Source organism: Saccopteryx leptura, chromosome 3 (assembly GCF_036850995.1).
Source record: "Saccopteryx leptura isolate mSacLep1 chromosome 3, mSacLep1_pri_phased_curated, whole genome shotgun sequence".
Taxonomy (NCBI): domain Eukaryota; kingdom Metazoa; phylum Chordata; class Mammalia; order Chiroptera; family Emballonuridae; genus Saccopteryx; species Saccopteryx leptura.
The window spans coordinates 153698694-153717834 of record NC_089505.1 but is presented as its reverse complement, the minus strand read 5'-3'; the positions used below and the strand labels follow the sequence as shown (position 1 = coordinate 153717834).

General features: G+C 35.1%; 1 non-coding gene across 1 annotated transcript; it reads right to left on the bottom strand.

The window, feature by feature from the left end:
• Positions 1-9234: 9234 nt before the first annotated feature.
• On the bottom strand, positions 9235-9310 carry TRNAP-GGG (transfer RNA proline (anticodon GGG)). Its single transcript has one exon. It is a non-coding gene; the product is annotated as a tRNA-Pro (tRNA).
• Between the last annotated feature and the right edge of the window lie 9831 nt (positions 9311-19141).

Below are 19141 nucleotides of genomic sequence, written 5' to 3'. Positions count from 1 at the left end.
TTATATTTCTCTAATACACTCTACACAGTGAATTTATAGGTATTCAGGAAGTCCAGAAATTATATAGTCCGGGTTATAAATTCTATGAAGGCAGATAATGTGTTTATTCTAGTTAACATTTTTTCTCCGTCTTCTAACATAGTGCCTAAAACTTAGTGGATGGTCAATAATGATTACTAAATAAATGAATTAATAAATGAATTATACATAAAGTGTGAAAACACAATTTTGTTTAAATTTATATCAGTATCACCCTGATACTATTGCTATGGCCACTCTATCTTCTAGCTTAAATTCTTTACTTTTTATCATTATTATTATCCAAACTGTTCTGTGGTCCTCATCCTCTTTATAAAAGTCTCCAAAATCTGTTTTTCATTACTGTAAATCACCATTCACTACATATCTGTCATGGAAATTAAACCATATAATAGTCATGTTGTATTTTAAGCATATTTTCCTGCTACAAAAAAGTTCTTCATTTAGAGAAGTTATTCTCCAATCCATGGAAGAAAAAAAAAAGAAGGTAACATGTATGCATAAAAGCCAAATTGTATGCTATGTATTCAAAACCGTTTTCTTCATTTATATAATTTTTATATGAAAACCAGAACATAAAACATTCAATAATCATTAAAGCATTCATTGCATCATTAAATTAGCATGCTTATGTAAAGGTTTATCATTATTGCAGTGATATGTCAACATGGAATAATGTGGTATGTAGCTGTGACAGAGATTATACTCGATGGCATGCATTTTCTTGAAAAGCATAAAGATTTAAAAAGACAAGACAATTAAATATAAAATATGTACATGTTGCCAGTAAAATGTTGTGAATTAACCTTATATTTATTGCAAAAAGATAATTCCTCGAAAACGATGAAACAAGACTAAGAATGCAATATATTAAATACTGTCCTGAAGTGGAGTACAAACTGGAGTACACGTTTCAGTGAAACTCAAAACAAACTTTCCCCAGTTCTGATTGTCACGATGTTCCATCATTTTAATGCAAAATCCAAATTTTACAAGAAAAAGAAATAACTCAAGCTAAATAATGCAAAGACCAATTGAAAGTTCCACCTAGGAACAGATTCTAAATTAATTCTCTGAAAATAGTTAATGGAACTGAAAATGAACTACAATTTCCAACATAAAAATGCATAGAAATATTCCCAAAGAGGAAATAAAATAAAACCAAAAATTGGCTCTGGTATAAGAAGTCTCAGAATAGCCTTTCAAACAGGTTATCAGAATGCTTAAAATCTTAGGGAGAAATAAATATTAACAAATAAAAATATTAATGGTTTTTTAAATTTTTAGGTATTTAAAAGAGTATTTTTAAAAGGTAATGAGAATGAAAATAAAAAGACATCATTTTAGCATTGCAGATCATGGCTAGATTATAGTTTTCTTTGATCAGACTCAAAATTACAACATAAAACATGTCTAGATCTTTGGCCTGGTCGGAAGGCTTACAGAGAATATTACCCTTTTGTGGATACGGTCTAAAAGTCTCCACACCTATTATGTCATAGTATTAGTTATTTTCCCTTTATTAGTGTTCTCTGAAACCATTTGAATTTGCTCTTCTTCAAATTTATTTTCCTTCCTTATTACTCTTAAAGTGTAATGTAAGCCAAAACCCTGTCCGAAACCCCCTTTACCATAGAATAAAGTAAGTAGGTGTTGCTATGTTTACAGGAAAGCTTCTAGTGTGTCATCACATCCTCAAGGATTGCAAATATATTTCTTATTACGTGACAGTGTGTTTTTTTAAAACACTCCTGGCTTAACCAATTTCTAACCATTTACTCAATTCTTTCACCTACATATGGAAATCAGTCACTATGATTTGTGTAGAAAGAAGATGCAGTGTCTACAGATGCTTCGGTGTTCTAATATTTAATAAAATTATTTCTTTAACAATTTTCAGGTGATTTTGCAAGAACTAAATACCTTTTCAAACAGTCTGCAAATTTCATCTAACCAGAAATGTGACAAGTATAAACTTTTTCTAATTCTTCCAAAAATAACAGCTATTTGATCATTCAACACTTTCAAAAAACTGTTTAATGAAGAGAGAAAGAATTTCCTGGTACAATAAATATTCTGCTGATAAATTAGCAGAGTACTTTATTTAGCTTGTTTTTTTTTTAACTTCAGAATTAAATAACCTTTTTAGAAGGTGGTTTAAAACAGGAGAAGGATTAAAAACATGAGCCAGGAACTGCACTAGCTCAATAACCTTGAAATAGCTCCTTCTTTGTGTCTCAGTTGAGACTTCATTCATAAAATGACAAAACTGATCATACCCATTTTGTGAGTTTGGAGAAAGAATTAAATGAATTAACATATAAAATGCTTTAAATATTTAGTGTCTGGCATATAATAAGGGCTATATAATTATTTACTGTTATAAAGATAATAATAATGATTCTCCAACCCAGAAGTAAATGGTGCAATTTCAAAACTATTGTAACATGACAAATGTGAATATATATATACATATATTTCTATATCTAGTGAAATCCTTTAAAAAATATCTTGTCAAGTTTACATGACATAAGACACATGTGTGTGCTTTTTTCCAATATAACAAATATGTACTATTATTTTCTTCCTTTGTTTTTTTGACTGAACCATCTGAGGACACATCTTTTCAACTTTATCAAATAAGGGTCACCATTGGGAGAACTTGATAGAGTATATCTGTAAAGATGGCCTCATCTAGCTGAGGGCAGAGTTTCAATGTCCAGAACTGATTTCCCCAGGGAGGTCTTACTGGTTATGAAGTTTCACTGAATCTCATACTCAATAGTAAAGTGCAGAGAGGGTTACCAATAACCACAATGTGTTCAATTCTTCAGATGAGCTCTTTAAAGAGATAGTTATATTTAACCTTGGTGCTCTGTTTGTATTCACCAGAGATTCATATTATTTGAAAATAGAAGCCAGGGAGCTTTTGGATAGGCCCTAATAACTGAACGAATTCCATAATTCTTTGTGTGGTTTTCTCACATAGACAAAGCTGGGAAAAGATTGCTCATGGGAGTCAAGAAACAATTCCTAATCACTTGGATACATTTAAAGATGTGCTATTCCAGTTGGAAACAGAATAGAGCTGTTCAGAAGTCCAATCTTAGACAGTATTAAAAATGAATAAGAATGGGTATTTTTCTCATTTAATTATTTGGTGGAGACTTTAAAACTATTTTTCCACAATTTTATTTATCCTCAATAGAAAAAAAAAGTTATATTTGGTAAAGAATAAAATATAAAGAAAATAATTTATGAGGTTTATTTATTTATTGTAAGGTGAGAACTACATTTGTTGATCAAATTCATTTGGTGCTGTGAAAAGTATATTATTTACCTATTCTTATTTAAAGCTTATATAACAAACAAGTATGATTATTTACAGTTAGGAAACTGAAGGTTTGTAAGTAATATCTCACATAAGTAGTGCCAGTGGAAAAGAAGGAATTTATTTATTTATTTATTTATTTATTTATTTATTTATTTTTGTATTTTTCTGAAGCTGGAAACGGGGGAGACAGTCAGACAGACTCCCGCATGCGCCCGACCGGGATCCACCCGGCACGCCCACCAGGGGCGACGCTCTGCCCACGGGGGGTGATGCTCTGCCCCTCCGGAGCGTCGCTCTGCCGCGACCAGAGCCACTCCAGCGCCTGGGGCAGAGGCCAAGGAGCCATCCCCAGAGCCTGGGACATCTTTGCTCCAATGGAGTCTTGGCTGCGGGAGGGGAAGAGAGAGACAGAGAGGAAGAAGGGGGGGTGGAGAAGCAAATGAGCGCTTCTCCTATGTGCCCTGGCGGGGAATCAAACCCGGGTCCCCCGCACGCCAGGCCGAGGCCAACCGGCCAGGGCCGAAAAGAAGGAATTTAAACCTGATTCTGTTCTACTCCAACATCTATGCTCTTTATACACTACATTGTGCAGTTATTCTACCTGACATGACTATTTGGGGTAATTTATGTATTTTTATTTCAACTAGTTGTTTTGACAGTGCGGCAAATAAAGCTCAGTGTTTTTCATCTTCTGTTTAAGTAACTCAGTCATTCTACTTTTGAGTTTTCTGTTCCATTTTACTGAATTATCATTCTTTGCTTTCATCTTTGGGATTAGGGAATGTATTGTTTAAACAAAGATACTAATTGAATCATGAGCACAACATACTGTATGGCCAGATCTATGGGTATCAAGTGCTAATTATAGCATCAAGATACCATCTATGGTGCTTTTAGAAAATCCACTATTGAATCATTTCTTCCACTTCTAGTCTAAAAAAGCTAATTTGTTGTAGCCTGTAAGAAATTTTAGCAAAATAAGCAGGAAGGCACTAAGAGACACTTCAAGAATAATAAGTTTCTATACCCAAACAGCTGCTTCTTGTAAAAAGAAGAGAACCTCCACAAAGTTGAGGCTAAATATGATACTTTTCAAACTTGCCAGAGCATTTACCAAGACCTCATTCTCATAGATAAGATTTAAGATATTTTAAAAGAAAAGTACAGAAAAGAAAAACAAACTATTCAGACTACGCAGTGTTCTTGTTAATTTTAATTTCTAGAAGATTTTAGAATGCTGAAAACAATATTATTGGTTTTCAAAATCTACAAGGTTTAAAAACTGTTAATGGAAAAATGAGGTGATGTATAAGACATTCTCCCATATCTAAGAATCTCTAGACAATATTTGTGAAGTCTAAAGCTAAAGGCTAACACAACATCTACAGAACCATGAAGCTCACTTATAAAGCAAGAGTCATCACTTTTTACATTTCTGGATGAACAAAAAGTATAATTACTTTGGAAATCAGAGGGAGATTATCTTAGAGTATTAAAATTAATCTTGTCTTTAATTAATTAAAACTAATCCTGTCTCTAAGTCCATAAGGGCAGTAACCTCTTCTCATTAATCATTCTACCCCTAGTACTGTACCTATTTTTACGTATGAATGATGTGGGTGCTTAAAATATATTGGGAAAAGAAATTAGTTAAGTAATAAATGGGTAACTTGATAGTAGCCATGAGCAGAAAACATCACATTATTCCAACATAAAATAAAAACTGTGGCAGAAATTGAGAAGAAAGGTGAGTAAACTACAAAATAAGTAGCTCCTTTCTTTTTAAATTTTTCTAATACTGTCTGTGATGATATACAAATTCAAGTGAAAGTGTTTGTGAAACCTTTGTTATACTCACACTCTATGTTTCAATCTTGGAAAACTTCTGTCTCTGACAGACTGTAGTTCATGTTTTCTGCCTTCCTCCTGTTGGTCACTTTCCCATTCTGCCTAATGTCACACTGAGTGTAAAGCATACATTGAAACATTCCTAAATTCTCCTACCCTAATCATCTAGTATTAGCTTAAAAAAAACAACCTTGTAAAATTTATAACAAGATAAAAATATAAGTCATCTTAGGATCTCTCTTAATCAATAAATTCAAGCCACCACTTGTCACTAAATACTCTTATTCTGTGGTGCAAAGGCTGTAAAATTGATGGATTAAGTAATACATCAGCCCATCCACATGAATGCCTTAGAATCCACCTCAATAAGTCATTGTGTCAATTTACTATACATTGTCAGATAGTAGTATTCATTCCCAATATCACAGTAAAATACCTTTTTCAATGAATTGTGCAGCAAAAACTAAAGAAAACTGTAGGATATCCAACGTAAACATTATTAACACAATTTATTGACATATAATTAACCCAGTGTATTCTTTTTCTTAATTAAACCTACAGAGAAACAGAAACTTGAAAATGAGAAAGATAAACAACTTCAGCACACTTAGAAATGTGATTAGTACATATACAGCACTAACAATTCTAATATTTTGTACAGTAACACTTATAATTCAATTCAAGGTACTTTTACTATCCAGTTCCTGCAATGAATAAGCTTTAGTTTTGAATATTTGAAAATGGTTAAAAGAAGTTGTTGACCTTAAATCTCACTAATTAAATGAGGAATAAGATTAACATGCAAATATTATTAATATGAAGTAGGAAATACATTTCAGAAAGGAATTATTAAATATTATCTAAGTAAGAGGATACAAAGCTTATATATACTTGGGCAGATTGTTAGATGGTTTAGAACGACAATTAAAGTTGCACATACATGCAAAGATACAGGGGTAGGAGTCCAATTCTGTCCTGGTGCAAGCATTTAGTGTGTACGTATGCTACAACAAATAAATGTATTTGCTGCAATAGATAAGAACTGTACAATATTATAAAATTTATTATTTTTACTGAGATATAATTGAAATATAGCTGTATATTATCTTCAGGGGTACAACATAATGATTCAATATTTGTATACATCATGAAATGATCACCACAGTAAGTCTAGTTAACTTTCATCACCACACATAGTTACAATTTTTCTTCTTGGAAATAGAACTTTTAAGATTTAATCTCTTAGCAGTTTTCACATATATAATACATTATAATTAATTATAAAATGTTTCCATACAACAGCAACATGAAATTAAGGTGCTAAAATATTTTATTATTCCAATGATAAAGCTGGCTTGGACTTGAGCATTTTTATTAAAGTTTGCCATTAAACGCTGCACCAAACTTCTTTCATATCTTATAAATGTGTAATTGGTAGAATGTTATGAATGGTAAAACACTTCAATGTTGACTTTGAAATTAGCTGCATAGAGATGAGATTGGAATATAGTACTTAAATGTACTGCAGAAGGGGCAAAGAGTGAAAGAAAAAAGAGTCAAGAACAAAGTCTTTAGAAAAGCCTTCCTTTAGAAGAGGTTTCAGGGAAACAATTGGTATTGTTTCCTGTTTGTGATGCCCTTTTGGCTGGGCTTTTTTACATAGACCAGAGGTTCTAAGGGGACTGTATTTGACTTCTCTCCCGTCCAGCACTCACTATAAGGTTTTTTGCCTGGGATAATGAAGACATTCAAAAATTTCTTTGATTTAAATTGGAAAGAACTAATATTTTCTATATGTATACAGTCATAGGTTTTCATAATTCTACCTCATTCATCACTCATAGTTTTTTTCCTTTTTTTAAAAAAAATGTCACATATTTAATAAATGGGAGAACTAAGATTCAAGTCAGATTTTTCTAATTCAAAATTGGTTTTCATTTTCTAAACCATGTATCAGAGACATCTGCATTTTGTGCTTTAAATTGCTATTAGTGTAGTTGAGTTTTTGTTGTGGTGGTGATAGTCATTGCAGAAATGAGAAGGCTTTAACATGAGGTAATGAGCTGCCATTCTTACAGTCATACTGTCATGAAACAAAATTTATGTAAAGAAAATCAGCATGGTGACTAATATTTTTGTTTAAACTCATTATTACTTCATCTAAATGAAAAGAATGAGCAGTTAGCAATATACGAGAGTGTTGAGGAGACAGTTTTGTAATAACACTGTAGCTAGTTGTCCTAGGTAAAACATCACCCACATATGAAGAGACAGAAAGCACACATGACTAGTGTGCACACACACATACATACACACACCATTTTTTTGCCTTGATAATTAGGCAAAAGTTTATTCTATTACTAAAATTTTGTTATTGTTTTTGTTTCACTTGGTTTTGTATGAAAACTTTTCTTTCTGTCATTTAAGATTTAAAGGTGTATTTTAGACAAATATCTCCAAATTTAGATCCTGAAGAAATGATTTAAATTTTCTTTTAATGGTTTTCAGTGAGGTCAAAAAGCATGTTAATTTAAGTGTATAAGACAACATAACCAGATAGATGAACCCTCCAGCTTCTTTCCAAATCCCCTGAAAGAAGGAGCAGGTCATGCATTTTCAGACAAGGGATGGGGAAGTGGTATTTCCTCTTTTGTAAAAGGAAAAAGGAAACTCATCCATTTAGTGTGTTTGAGTTTGATTTGGATCTCTCTAATCTAGAGTTGTCATTTTTTAAATAAGGAAGAATGGTGTCCACTGACCCAAAGGAAACCTAACATCTAATTTATGACCACACTGCCCCCACCAGCAGCCACACATACACACACACCCCTCAAAGAAACCTTCAACATTATTAACTATTCAAGTTGACAAGGAAAGTTTGAAAGGGAATGTAAAATAATGTTATCATGTAAAAGATGAAAAAAAGAAAAAAAAATGGCACTTTATTCTCTATTAGGAATTCTCATTCATAGGAGGAAAAATTGAGAAAAAATAACAATACAAAAGCAAAATCAAAAGTGTTCTCAATTCTGAGTTTTATTCTATCCATTCATCCTTTTGGACTGCACCTTATCTTCAAAACTTTTGTTGTTTTCATAACAAATCTAATTTATATTTTTATTTACTTTTTAATTATTTTGATTACAGTTGACTTTCAATGTTATTTTGTATTAATTTCAGGTTTACAGCACTATGGTTAGATATTAATATAATTTACTAAGTGATTTCTCAATAAGTCTACTACCCACCTGCATCCCACATAGTTACAACAGTATTATTTACTATGTTCCTTGTGCTGTACTTTACATCTCCATGACTATAGAGAAAAAAGGAAAGAAGCTCGAATTAAAACTTACCCTTTTTTTAACAGACATTTGGATGATAATGCCTAATAGAGAAAATAGTTATATTTCCTGCTTAAGTTTGAAGTAAATTTAATATTTTAATCAAAATGTCATTTTCTCTTGCACTATGAACTAACCTATCTGTTCTTACAACATAGTGACCAGCAATAGAACATGAAAGTACCAGTAATTTAAGTAATATGTTTGTAACAGATGTGACATTCCATGTGACAGTACACTGAGCTTTGCTGCTTCATTCAAACTTGTCTAACATGGTAAATTCAATGGTACAAAAGATATTTTTTTAAAAAGCAGTCAGTCTTCTAGCTTCATTATTTTGTAATTCATTGTATAATTTTATTTTATTTTATTTTATTTTATTTTGTATTTTTCTGAAGCTGGAAACAGGGAGACAGTCAGACAGACTCCCACATGCGTCCGACCAGGATCCACCCGGCATGCCTACCAGGGGGCGATGCTCTGCCCATCTGGGGCATTGCTCTGTTGCAACCAGAGCCATTCCAGCACCTGAGGCAGAGGCCATGGAGCCATCCTCAGCGCCCGGGGCCAACTCTGCTCCAATGGAACCTTGGCTGCGGGAGGGGAAGAGAGAGACAGAGAGGAAGGAGAGGGGGAGGGGTAGAGAAGCAGATGGGCGTCTCTCCTGTGTGCCCTGGCCAGGAATAGAACCTGGGACTCTAGCACCCCAGGCTGACGCTCTACCACTGAGCCAACCGGCCAGGGCCTAATTTTATTTCTAATTTTAAAACATCTTATTGCCTTTACTAGCATTGTAAGGTCTTTAAAACAAAAATAGCACAGCTGTTGCAAGAATTGGAGAAAAAAATTAATATGAATTTTTCTTTCACTTGTATATACTGATGATATGCTATTTAAATGAATAAAAAACTGTCTTTTTTCTGAACATACTCTTTTAATATATTAGCATAATTTACATCATACGTAGCATGAGAATATTATTCTATCAGATTCTATAAGAACCAGAGTTGAGTAATTGAATCTAAATTTCATAGTAGATGTTCAAAAAAAAGAGTGGGATTGATTTATTTCATATAACTCAGGTCCTGATGATTACCGTCAGATATGGGTATATCCAAGAACTCAAAAAACATCCAAACTTTCTTTTCTGTTTTTATTTTTGCATTCTTCGCCCTACATCTCCCTCCCTGGACCATTGTTCTACTTTTCTCTATGTGGCTTTGTTTTCAGGTAGGTCCTTTTTTTTTTCCAGCAGCCCTGATGCTTCCAATTTTTATTCTGTTACCTGAGTAATCAAGGCAGAGGAAATTCCTTATTTTCTAATAATTTTTAAAATAAATCATTATTTAAATTTTATTGGTCAGGTATAAATCCTGTGGCTGCTCTTCTATCTCAAAAGTGAGGTCACCCTATAGATAGGTGTGTATTAAGATTGAAGGAGCAGCCCTGGCCGGTTGGCTCAGTGGTAGAGCGTCGGCCTAGCGTGCAGAGGACCCGGGTTCGATTCCCGGCCAGGGCACATAGGAGAAGCGCCCATTTGCTTCTCCACCCCTCCGCCGCGCTTTCCTCTCTGTCTCTCTCTTCCCCTCCCGCAGCCAAGGCTCCATTGGAGCAAAGATGGCCCGGGCGCTGGGCATGGCTCTGTTGCCTCTGCCTCAGGCACTAGAGTGGCTCTGGTCGCAATATGGCGACGCCCAGGATGGGCAGAGCATCGCCCCCTGGGGGGGCAAAGCACCGCCCCTGGTGGGCGTGCCGGGTGGATCCCGGTCGGGCGCATGCGGGAGTCTGTCTGACTATCTCTCCCTGTTTCCAGCTTCAGAAAAATGAAAAAAAAAAAAAAAAAAAAGATTGAAGGAGCAGTTATTTCTCAAAGAAAAATATAAGCATTATTTACAAATCATGTATCTACTACATAATCTCAATTGAGATAAATCCAACATTTTAGTGCATTTCAGTAGTGGAATTTTACCAGCATTACAATTCTAGAAACAATGTCTAAACCACTTCTAATGGTAACCTGTCTTTTTTCAGGGTATTATTTTAGCCTTTTACTTCTTCACTTTTATCTAATTTAAAGGATTAAAGTATATAAAAAATATATTAGCTATTATCATAATTCTCTCTGATATTAGGCTCACAAACCACTATTTGGAAAATAAGTTTAACTTGATCTTAAGAATATTTATTTTATTGACAATATTGATTCTATTTCAAAAATTAATTTTTTAAAGAATCTGATAAGATTTACCTAATTATTATCTAAATTTAGTCTTTATTACTTAAAGTTAGTGCTAACAAAGTAATGACAATATGCTTGAGTTGTTTTCCAAGACTAAAAGGAATTTTTATTTTTTCATACACACACAAACACAGACAGAAAAAAAGGTAATTGACCTGCACAGGGATCAAATCCTGAGCTCTTGTTCATTATGTGTAGATCCAAATCTACTGTGCTCACCAGCTGTTGACATGCAAATACCTCATCAAGTGCCCCAGATTTCCTGACATAGACTCCTCCCCTACCATGTCACAGAAGTTTGGTGATGATTCATTCATCTAAGAGGCAACCATGCACACCTCAGCTTCCTGAGGAAGGAACCAGAAAAACAGGCCTAACAATCCTGAGAGGCTGATAAGGTTTAAGTCAGTACCTTCTTCATCAACTTCATCCAGCTCCCTCCACTGACTCTTTTCTCTTGGCATATTGATGCATAGTAGTGACATCATTTCTCAGGAAATGGAGCCCAGAGTTCCGTGTTGTCTGTGGAATTATAGTTATTTTTTTTGTTATAAGAAATCTGAGTCATTCCTTTTTAAAAAAAAAATTATTTTTACCAAATGTTATATCTAACTAGATGCATCTCTGCTTTCAATTATGTCAAGATTACAATCTCAATCACTATATTTCAAGTTCACTTAAAGTAATTTGAATATATTCGTAAATTTTATTTTTTTATACTCTACAAATCAAGTTGCCCAAATATGACAAGTTCTCTCAACATCTAATGAACATGTTCTACCTTCTCCATCATCACACTATGGGTTTCCCCCTGTATGAGAGACTGTCCTTAACCCTCGGCCTGTATGATTAAAAAGACTTAATTCACATTTGATGCATAGGTTAAAACATATTTCATACAATTTCATAATACAGCAACTGATGAAATGCACTCAGAGTTCTTACTTGCAGTTAAAATACTTGAAAAAGCATTTTTTACCACGTTTTCAATGCATGAATCCTATGATTATATTAACATCAGATCATCACTTATGACATAAATGTCTTTGGTAATGAGCATCATGATCATAATTCATTGACTGAGTTAATCTTATTAAAATATATATTAGCTTACAGGTCTTGATGTTAAAACTCTATTCTGCTATTTATTATTTTATGACAGTGGTGAGATTCAAATAATTTAACAACCAGTTCTCTGCCTTAATGACCATTTTAAGTATAAAAAAAAAATACCAAAAGGTAGTTTATTATTTCATGCATTTAATACTTAAATAAGAACAATGAAAGAGGTATACAAAAGTAGAATATATTATGACTTTTAAAATATTAATGAAAAAATATTAAATAATACCTGACAAAAACCAATAAAACTGTTAAAATACTTCCATATTTCTTCTTGATTGGTGTCATAACTTGCAATCTTTTTTTTTTTTTTACCTATGGACAGAATGAACATTACTACAGGCACTTAGATTACACTGTGGCGCAGATGAACGTTAAAAAAGAGTATGGAATGTAAACTTATGATTTCCACATTGGGCAGCTACCTAGGCACCAACCTTAGAGAGAACCCTGATTACAAGTGCAATTTTAACAACTGGTTCACCAAACTCAATGAAAAATTAAGTATTGGTTCTGCTGATCAGTGTCAACCGGTTGAGTCCCACCACTATTTCATGGTGATGGTAGGGTTTAAATTTTCTGAAGATTGAATGAAAGATACTGATACTGCATTAGCTTCTGGTTTTATCTTCAAATATATAAATAATACACTTAAAAATATATAGTGTTGCCCTGGCCAACTACACTGTTGGTTAGAGTACCCTCCCCGTATGCCAAAGTAGTGGGTTGGATTTCCAGTCAAGTCACATACAGGAATCAACTATAAATGCATAAATAAGCAGAACAATAAATCAATGTTTCTCTCTCTCTCACTCACTCCCTTTCTCTTTCTCTAAAATCAAATTTTAAAAAATTAAATATACATAGTGTTAATTTTTATTTCAAACTAATAAGAAAAGATGAAGTGAATGGAAGAAGAAAAAGGAAAAAAGGAGGAAAAGAAGAAAAAAAGGGAGATATAAAATAAAAAGTACTTGTAGATTTCCCATATACTTTTAATAGTATGATTATATATACTCATTAAATCTACCTCTAAAATTAATTATTAAAAAGTACAGAAACTATCCTTAGTCTAAAAGGACTTTTTAAAAAGTAATAGAATATAAAAACATTGTTTTTATGCTGTATATATTAAATGAGTATTTGTTGAGAAAATGAAATAAAATGGCTGAAACACTTCTAAAATAGATTTATTCTTTTCTTTTTCAAACCAAAATACACTAGAAGGAAATAATGAGTACATAAAAGAAAGAGGAGGGAAGTGACCATTTTATTTAAAACAATTTGGCAAGTCAATTTCCCCACAGTGTTTGGGAAGACTCTTTATGTGAGCTTAGAAAGCTGTGAAAATATTGTGTATTATACAACTAAAAATATTACAGACATTCTGAAAAATAACAAGAGTGAAATACAATACTATTTCAACCAAACAAAGTTAACCATAAAGATTTACGGTAATATCTTATGCTTATGTGGACAGTTATAGACACATATAAGAACAAGTATAAAATATTGTTATTAAAACATCCATTAAAACACATATGGACTTAAAAGTCTCACTGAAACTTCACTATTAAGTTTTAAAGGATCTTAAAGCTGCCAGTTCAGCTGTTTAAATAATAGAAAGACTTGCAATAGGAACATATTAGGTCATTGTATTAGAAAAACTTACATTTTACACCTCTGTAATGTGAGTCTTTCTGGAATATTCCTGATATATTTTATTAATAGCAGAGCCCTAACCTGGGTGTTATTTTAACTACAGAGTCTTTCTAGGACCCATGTGAATGTATTTGGTTGGGTAAACAGCATAAATAAACGTATTTTAAATATCCTGTAGTTCTGTTAGCAGGAAGAGTGCCTATGATGATCATTTTATCTCTCATTCAGAATTCCATTAATAGTCATTATTCCACAGTGTCAGTGTTTAGAAACTCTCTTGGAAGAGAAAAGTTGGGTAATAATGAGTTAATAGAATAACAGATGAAACCTCAAGTACTCGTGACTATTGAACAGTGAAAAATAAGATTTATTTTGATCAATTTAAAATTAGTTTCACCGGAAGGTCACTTCTCAAAACTATCTTAGAAAGGATGTAAGTAGAGATAAAAAAATTACTCATGATTACTAAAGCTTTATTATCTATGGAGCCATGGAAGGGGGAGGGCTATATATAATACAGGATATAAGGTAAATATGGATCAAGCATCTGCACAATGGCCGTGCACTACTTTCTAAGTATCCACATGCACACCAGCACTCATATCTACAATTTTATTCTTCTCCTCTGTTAGTGCCTATCCATGTCTATCTATGTTTTAAGGCAGGAGTCGGAAACCTATGACTCGAGAGCCAGATGTGGCTCTTTTGACAGCTGCATCTAGCTCACAGACAAATCTTTAATAAAAAAAATAATAACATTAAAAATATAAAACATTCTCATGTATTACAACCTATTCATTTCCTACCTCTCATGTTCATGGTTGTAAGTGGCTGGAGCCAATCACAGCTGTCCTCCAGGACAACACCAAATTTTTATTGGATAATGTGTAATATACACGGGTCATGGTATGGCTCTCAAAGAATTACATTTTAAAATATGTGGTGTTCATGGCTCTCTCAGCCAAAAAAGTTCCTGACCCCTGTTTTAAGGGTTCAACTCAGAGATCATTTTCCCCCCACTATGCTGTTCAAAAGATCTTCCTAGTCACTTCCTGCATCCCTGCCTTATTCTCCCTTCCCTTTGTTTCTCTCTCTCTCTCTGTTATTTTTTCCTAGTACTGTGCTAGAAGCAGTGCTATAGATCTGTTTTTTTTAAGGGGTTGTGCTTTTCCTTTCCATACCTCTTGATAATCCTTTAAATATTTAAAATGTTCTGTCCAACTTCTAATTCATGAGTTAGCATCAGTTTACTAATAACATTCAAGGCAACATTAACCACACTTTTTCATAAGAAATCTTACAGAAATGGTATCAAAATCTTTTTGGTACTCAACTCTTCCAAAAAATAAAGCCTAGCTAAACACTTTTTATAAATTATCTCAATAAAATGTAAATTAGAGCCACTTATAACTTGTCTTTATAATAAGGTCACTATTACTTCTTTATGTGTTCTTATTTGGGAGAACAAAAGGTTAGAGTAGGATAAAAGAATTGAAATTATACATCATTAGAGTGGTCAGTTTCTTTAAGCATCTTCTCTGCAGTTTTGAAAGCACCAAGAATCAGGCCAGGGGCAACATAAACTCATTACATGTATATGTCTCAAAAAGAAAAGGACAAGTTCTTCTTGGGAAAAATTTAAAACTACAGCGGACATGGCTTCATTATTCTGGAGGAAAAAAGAAATAGAAAAATCAAGGTTTAATTGTCCTCTTGGTAAAAGTTTTGGGCACTGGGGACCAGGGGAGGTACTGGACAGTGAGATGAAAAAGAAGAAAAAAAGACAAGTGGGATTTGAGTTGAGGTAAGTTTGTGACAAGTTTCTGTTTTAGGACATGGATGGGAAACTTTTGAATTGGTGTTATTACAGAATACTCAATTGAAACACCTGCAAATTTGTGAAAATCAGTAAAGCCTGCCCCCTCAGTCACACATAAACACACATTTACATTCTTATGGTAGATGAACCATGGGGAGGAATTAAGAGTCAAGACAGCATCAGGTATATGATAATGTGGATGGAAAAAGAGCCTAGACAAGCAGGGTGGGGACCAGAGAAATCTGAACTGAAAAGGGCTGGTACACTTGTGTGTATCACTAGGAGGCCTTAGAAACTGAATTCAAATTTAATCAGGCATCCCCAAACTATGGCCCGCAGGCCGCATGTGGCACCCTGAAGCCATTTATCCAGCCCCTGCCGCACTTCCGGAAGGGGCACCTCTTTAATTGGTGGTCAGTGAGAGGAGCACTGTATGTGGCAGCCCTCCAACCATCTGAGGGACAGTGAACTGGCCCCCTGTGTAAAAAGTTTGGGGACCCCTGATCTAGATTTTTAATATTATTTATTAGAATGACAGTGGTTAACAAAATTATGCAGGGTTCAGGTGCACAATTCTACAACACATCTTCTGTATCCTAATCTAGCAATTATAAGTGGTGTGATCTTGTGAAAATCTTTTTTCCTTTCAGAGACACTGACTCATCAGGAGCAATTGATGGTGACAATAATTTTCACCTTGACAGATTGTTGTCTAGATTAAATATGAAAAAAAATATATGACCCATGATAGATATCTGGATACACTCAATGTACTCAGGACCCCTTAAGCCTTTCTGTCCTTTTAAGACTTACATAAATGTTAAAACTCCACCACTCCCTCTTTGTCTGTCCATGGCATTAATAAGCGTATTTCCAGAGATAAAATTTAAAGACACCATTGTAGAGAACCAGGTGGTAACCTTAACTCTGTGCTATATATATTCTTTCCACATGTAAGCTCTCCATGCCTGATCTGTATGTGGGTATAACTGTAACAATGAACTGGACAGAACTACATGGGTCACTTCTGTGACAGCACTGGAAATAAATGCTGAATATTTCTTCATTTTCTTAGCAATACCTAAGATTCTGCTTCCCAAATTATTGCAATACAGGATGTGATCTGATAAACTAGTTTTCATTAAGGTGATAGATATTATGTCAACTTTTCTGAGGGATAAGTGCACGTTAAAAATAATAACAGATATTATAAACAGAGCACTTCCTGTGTTAACCAGCAATCTTCTAAGCCCTCAAAAATAAGCACTTTACCAAACCACATGACAAAGCTACTTTTACCATCCCCATTTTTAAACTAAAAATTACTACATTTTATAAGTTAAAGAATTTAGTTGGCCCTGGCCGGTGGCTCAGTGGATAGATCATTGGCTTGGCATATGTACATCCTGAGTTTGATTTGAGTCAGGGCACACAAAAGAAGTGTCCATCTGCTTCTACCCCCGTCTCTCTCTCTTTCCCTCACACAGCCAGTGGCTCCATTGGTTCAAGTGTGGCCCCAGGTGCTGAGGATAGCTCTGTCAGAAGGTGACAACCTCAGGCACTAAAATTCGCTTGGTAATCGAGCATTGGCTCAAGACGAAATTGCTGAGTAGATTCTGGTCAGACACAGGTGGGACTCTGCTTCACTATCTCCCCTCCTCTCACAAAAAGAAAGAAAGAAAGAAAGAAAGAAAGAAAGAAAGAAAGAAAGAAAGAAAGAAAGAAAGAAAGAGAATTTAGTTAAGGAACTCATCACCATTAAATAGTGAAATTGAGGTGACTTCAGAGAAATGGCACCGTGAGGAGCGCGACCAACAAATCTCCCCAAAATTTCAACAAGTTCATCAAGCAGAGACAGAAAAATCTATCCTTGTGTGTATGGAAGTTCCACACACTGAAGGCGAAGGTAGGATCAAGGGAAAAATTGACTAAATATATAATCAACCCTGAAGGAAATAAGTCGGACAAAGAAACACTCTGCCTTCCTCACTAACCTGAGCAAAGGCTGCTTTCACTTGGAACTGAGAGTCAGGGGGTGCTAAGGGTGTGGAGGAAGCTAGGCTGTGGCACAGACATTTGTTCAAGCTGAGGAAAGAATGTGCCTGTGGTAAATCAACCCATGCAGCGAGCAACCACCCACACACCAGGGGCAACCCAGCCACCCTGCGTACTGTGAGCAACCCAGCCGCCTGCACACCACACCCCAGCCACCTGCACAGCACGAGCAACCCAACCCCCTGCGCATGCCATGGGCAGCAGCTGCCAGTGGCATGCAGGGAGTGTGCCAAAGTGAACTTCCCTACACCCGAGCTTCTCTAGGCAGGCGGGGCGCCTCACCCAGCCATTGAAGCTAACAATCAAGTGTGGGGGAGGGCTGTGTGGGCAGCTTGCATTCCCTTCTGGAGTAGATCAGCAGATCCAATTGCTGAAATTAGCTTAATCGACAGTCTGCTCACTTCCCAACTGACCTACGCAGCTCTAACTGACAAGATCTCTCTCAGTTCAGCGATCCAAGACAAGAGGCGTGATATTTTTTAGTGCCTCTTGTTATGCTATGCACATAGGGGTGGGGGCAACTTCTGATTGGCAGAGCTTTCATACTCAGGGATATACTCTAAAAAGAGGGACTTGGCAGATGTTAAGACCTCCTGTACTGCAGGCAGCAAATAGGGCATCTTCTTCCCAGCCAAAACAGGTTACAAAGTGCGAAAAGCCTGGGGAGAGTGGTCCCACAGAGTGCTAGGCATGCTGAACAGGCCTGGAGGCTCATAGAAAGTCACCTTGAGAACAATTGGCTCCCAGTTCTGCCTGATTTTGCTGGCGGCTCTGACTGCCAGAGCCTTACCCAGAGCCCTGAACTGAGTGGGGATAGAGTGGGGATTTGCCAGCTCTTTGAGCCTCTTACTCCCCAGGCAGAGGCAGTGGCAGCTTCATAGCTGGATCATCAGGCTGCTAATTCCAGAAGGAGAGACTAGTAGAGAGGCTCCGGGAAAATGGACTCTCTCATTGTTGGAGCCTGAAAATGCTAACAAGCCTTGACTACCAACAAGACTAAAGCCAACCGTGCCACAGGGGCAGAACCTGGGGTACAGAATCACCGACCAGGAAGAGGGAAAGGAAAAAAAAAGGAAGAAGAAGTTAACTTCTCAAAATCAAGAAAAATCCACAGACTTTATAACTTGTTCCACTATTTTTTTGTTTCTTTCATCTTCTTGCCTTTATTATTATTATTTCTATTTCCTCCACCTTGGTCCTTTAATTCTCTGCTGATCTTTTTCTTTTCTTTTCTTGAACTACACTATCCATAAGTGTTTCATTTTATTTCTTTTCTTCTTCCTTACTCTACATGACGGTTACACTCCAAAACCCTTAACTCTCTTTCTCTCTCTCTTTTTGTTTTTTTTTCTTTTTTCTTCTTTTCCTTTTCCCCTTTTTCTTATTTCTCCCTTTCTATTAGTTTCTTCTTTTCTCCTTTTACTTTTCCTCTCATTCAATCCTCAATCAGAACAAATTATTTAATTTGGGACTCAAGTTTTTTGGGTTTTTTGTGGCATTTTGGGTGCTTTTTACTTTGCTTTTTAACTCATTAGCATTCCTCCCAACCCAGGATCTCCATTCTATTTAGTCTTTGCTCCATTTAATACAATAGTTATTTTTTTTCCTTTTTCTTGTTTCCCTCTTATCCCTCTCATTATATCTCTTAATTGACCATCACTTACAAGCAAATCATTTTA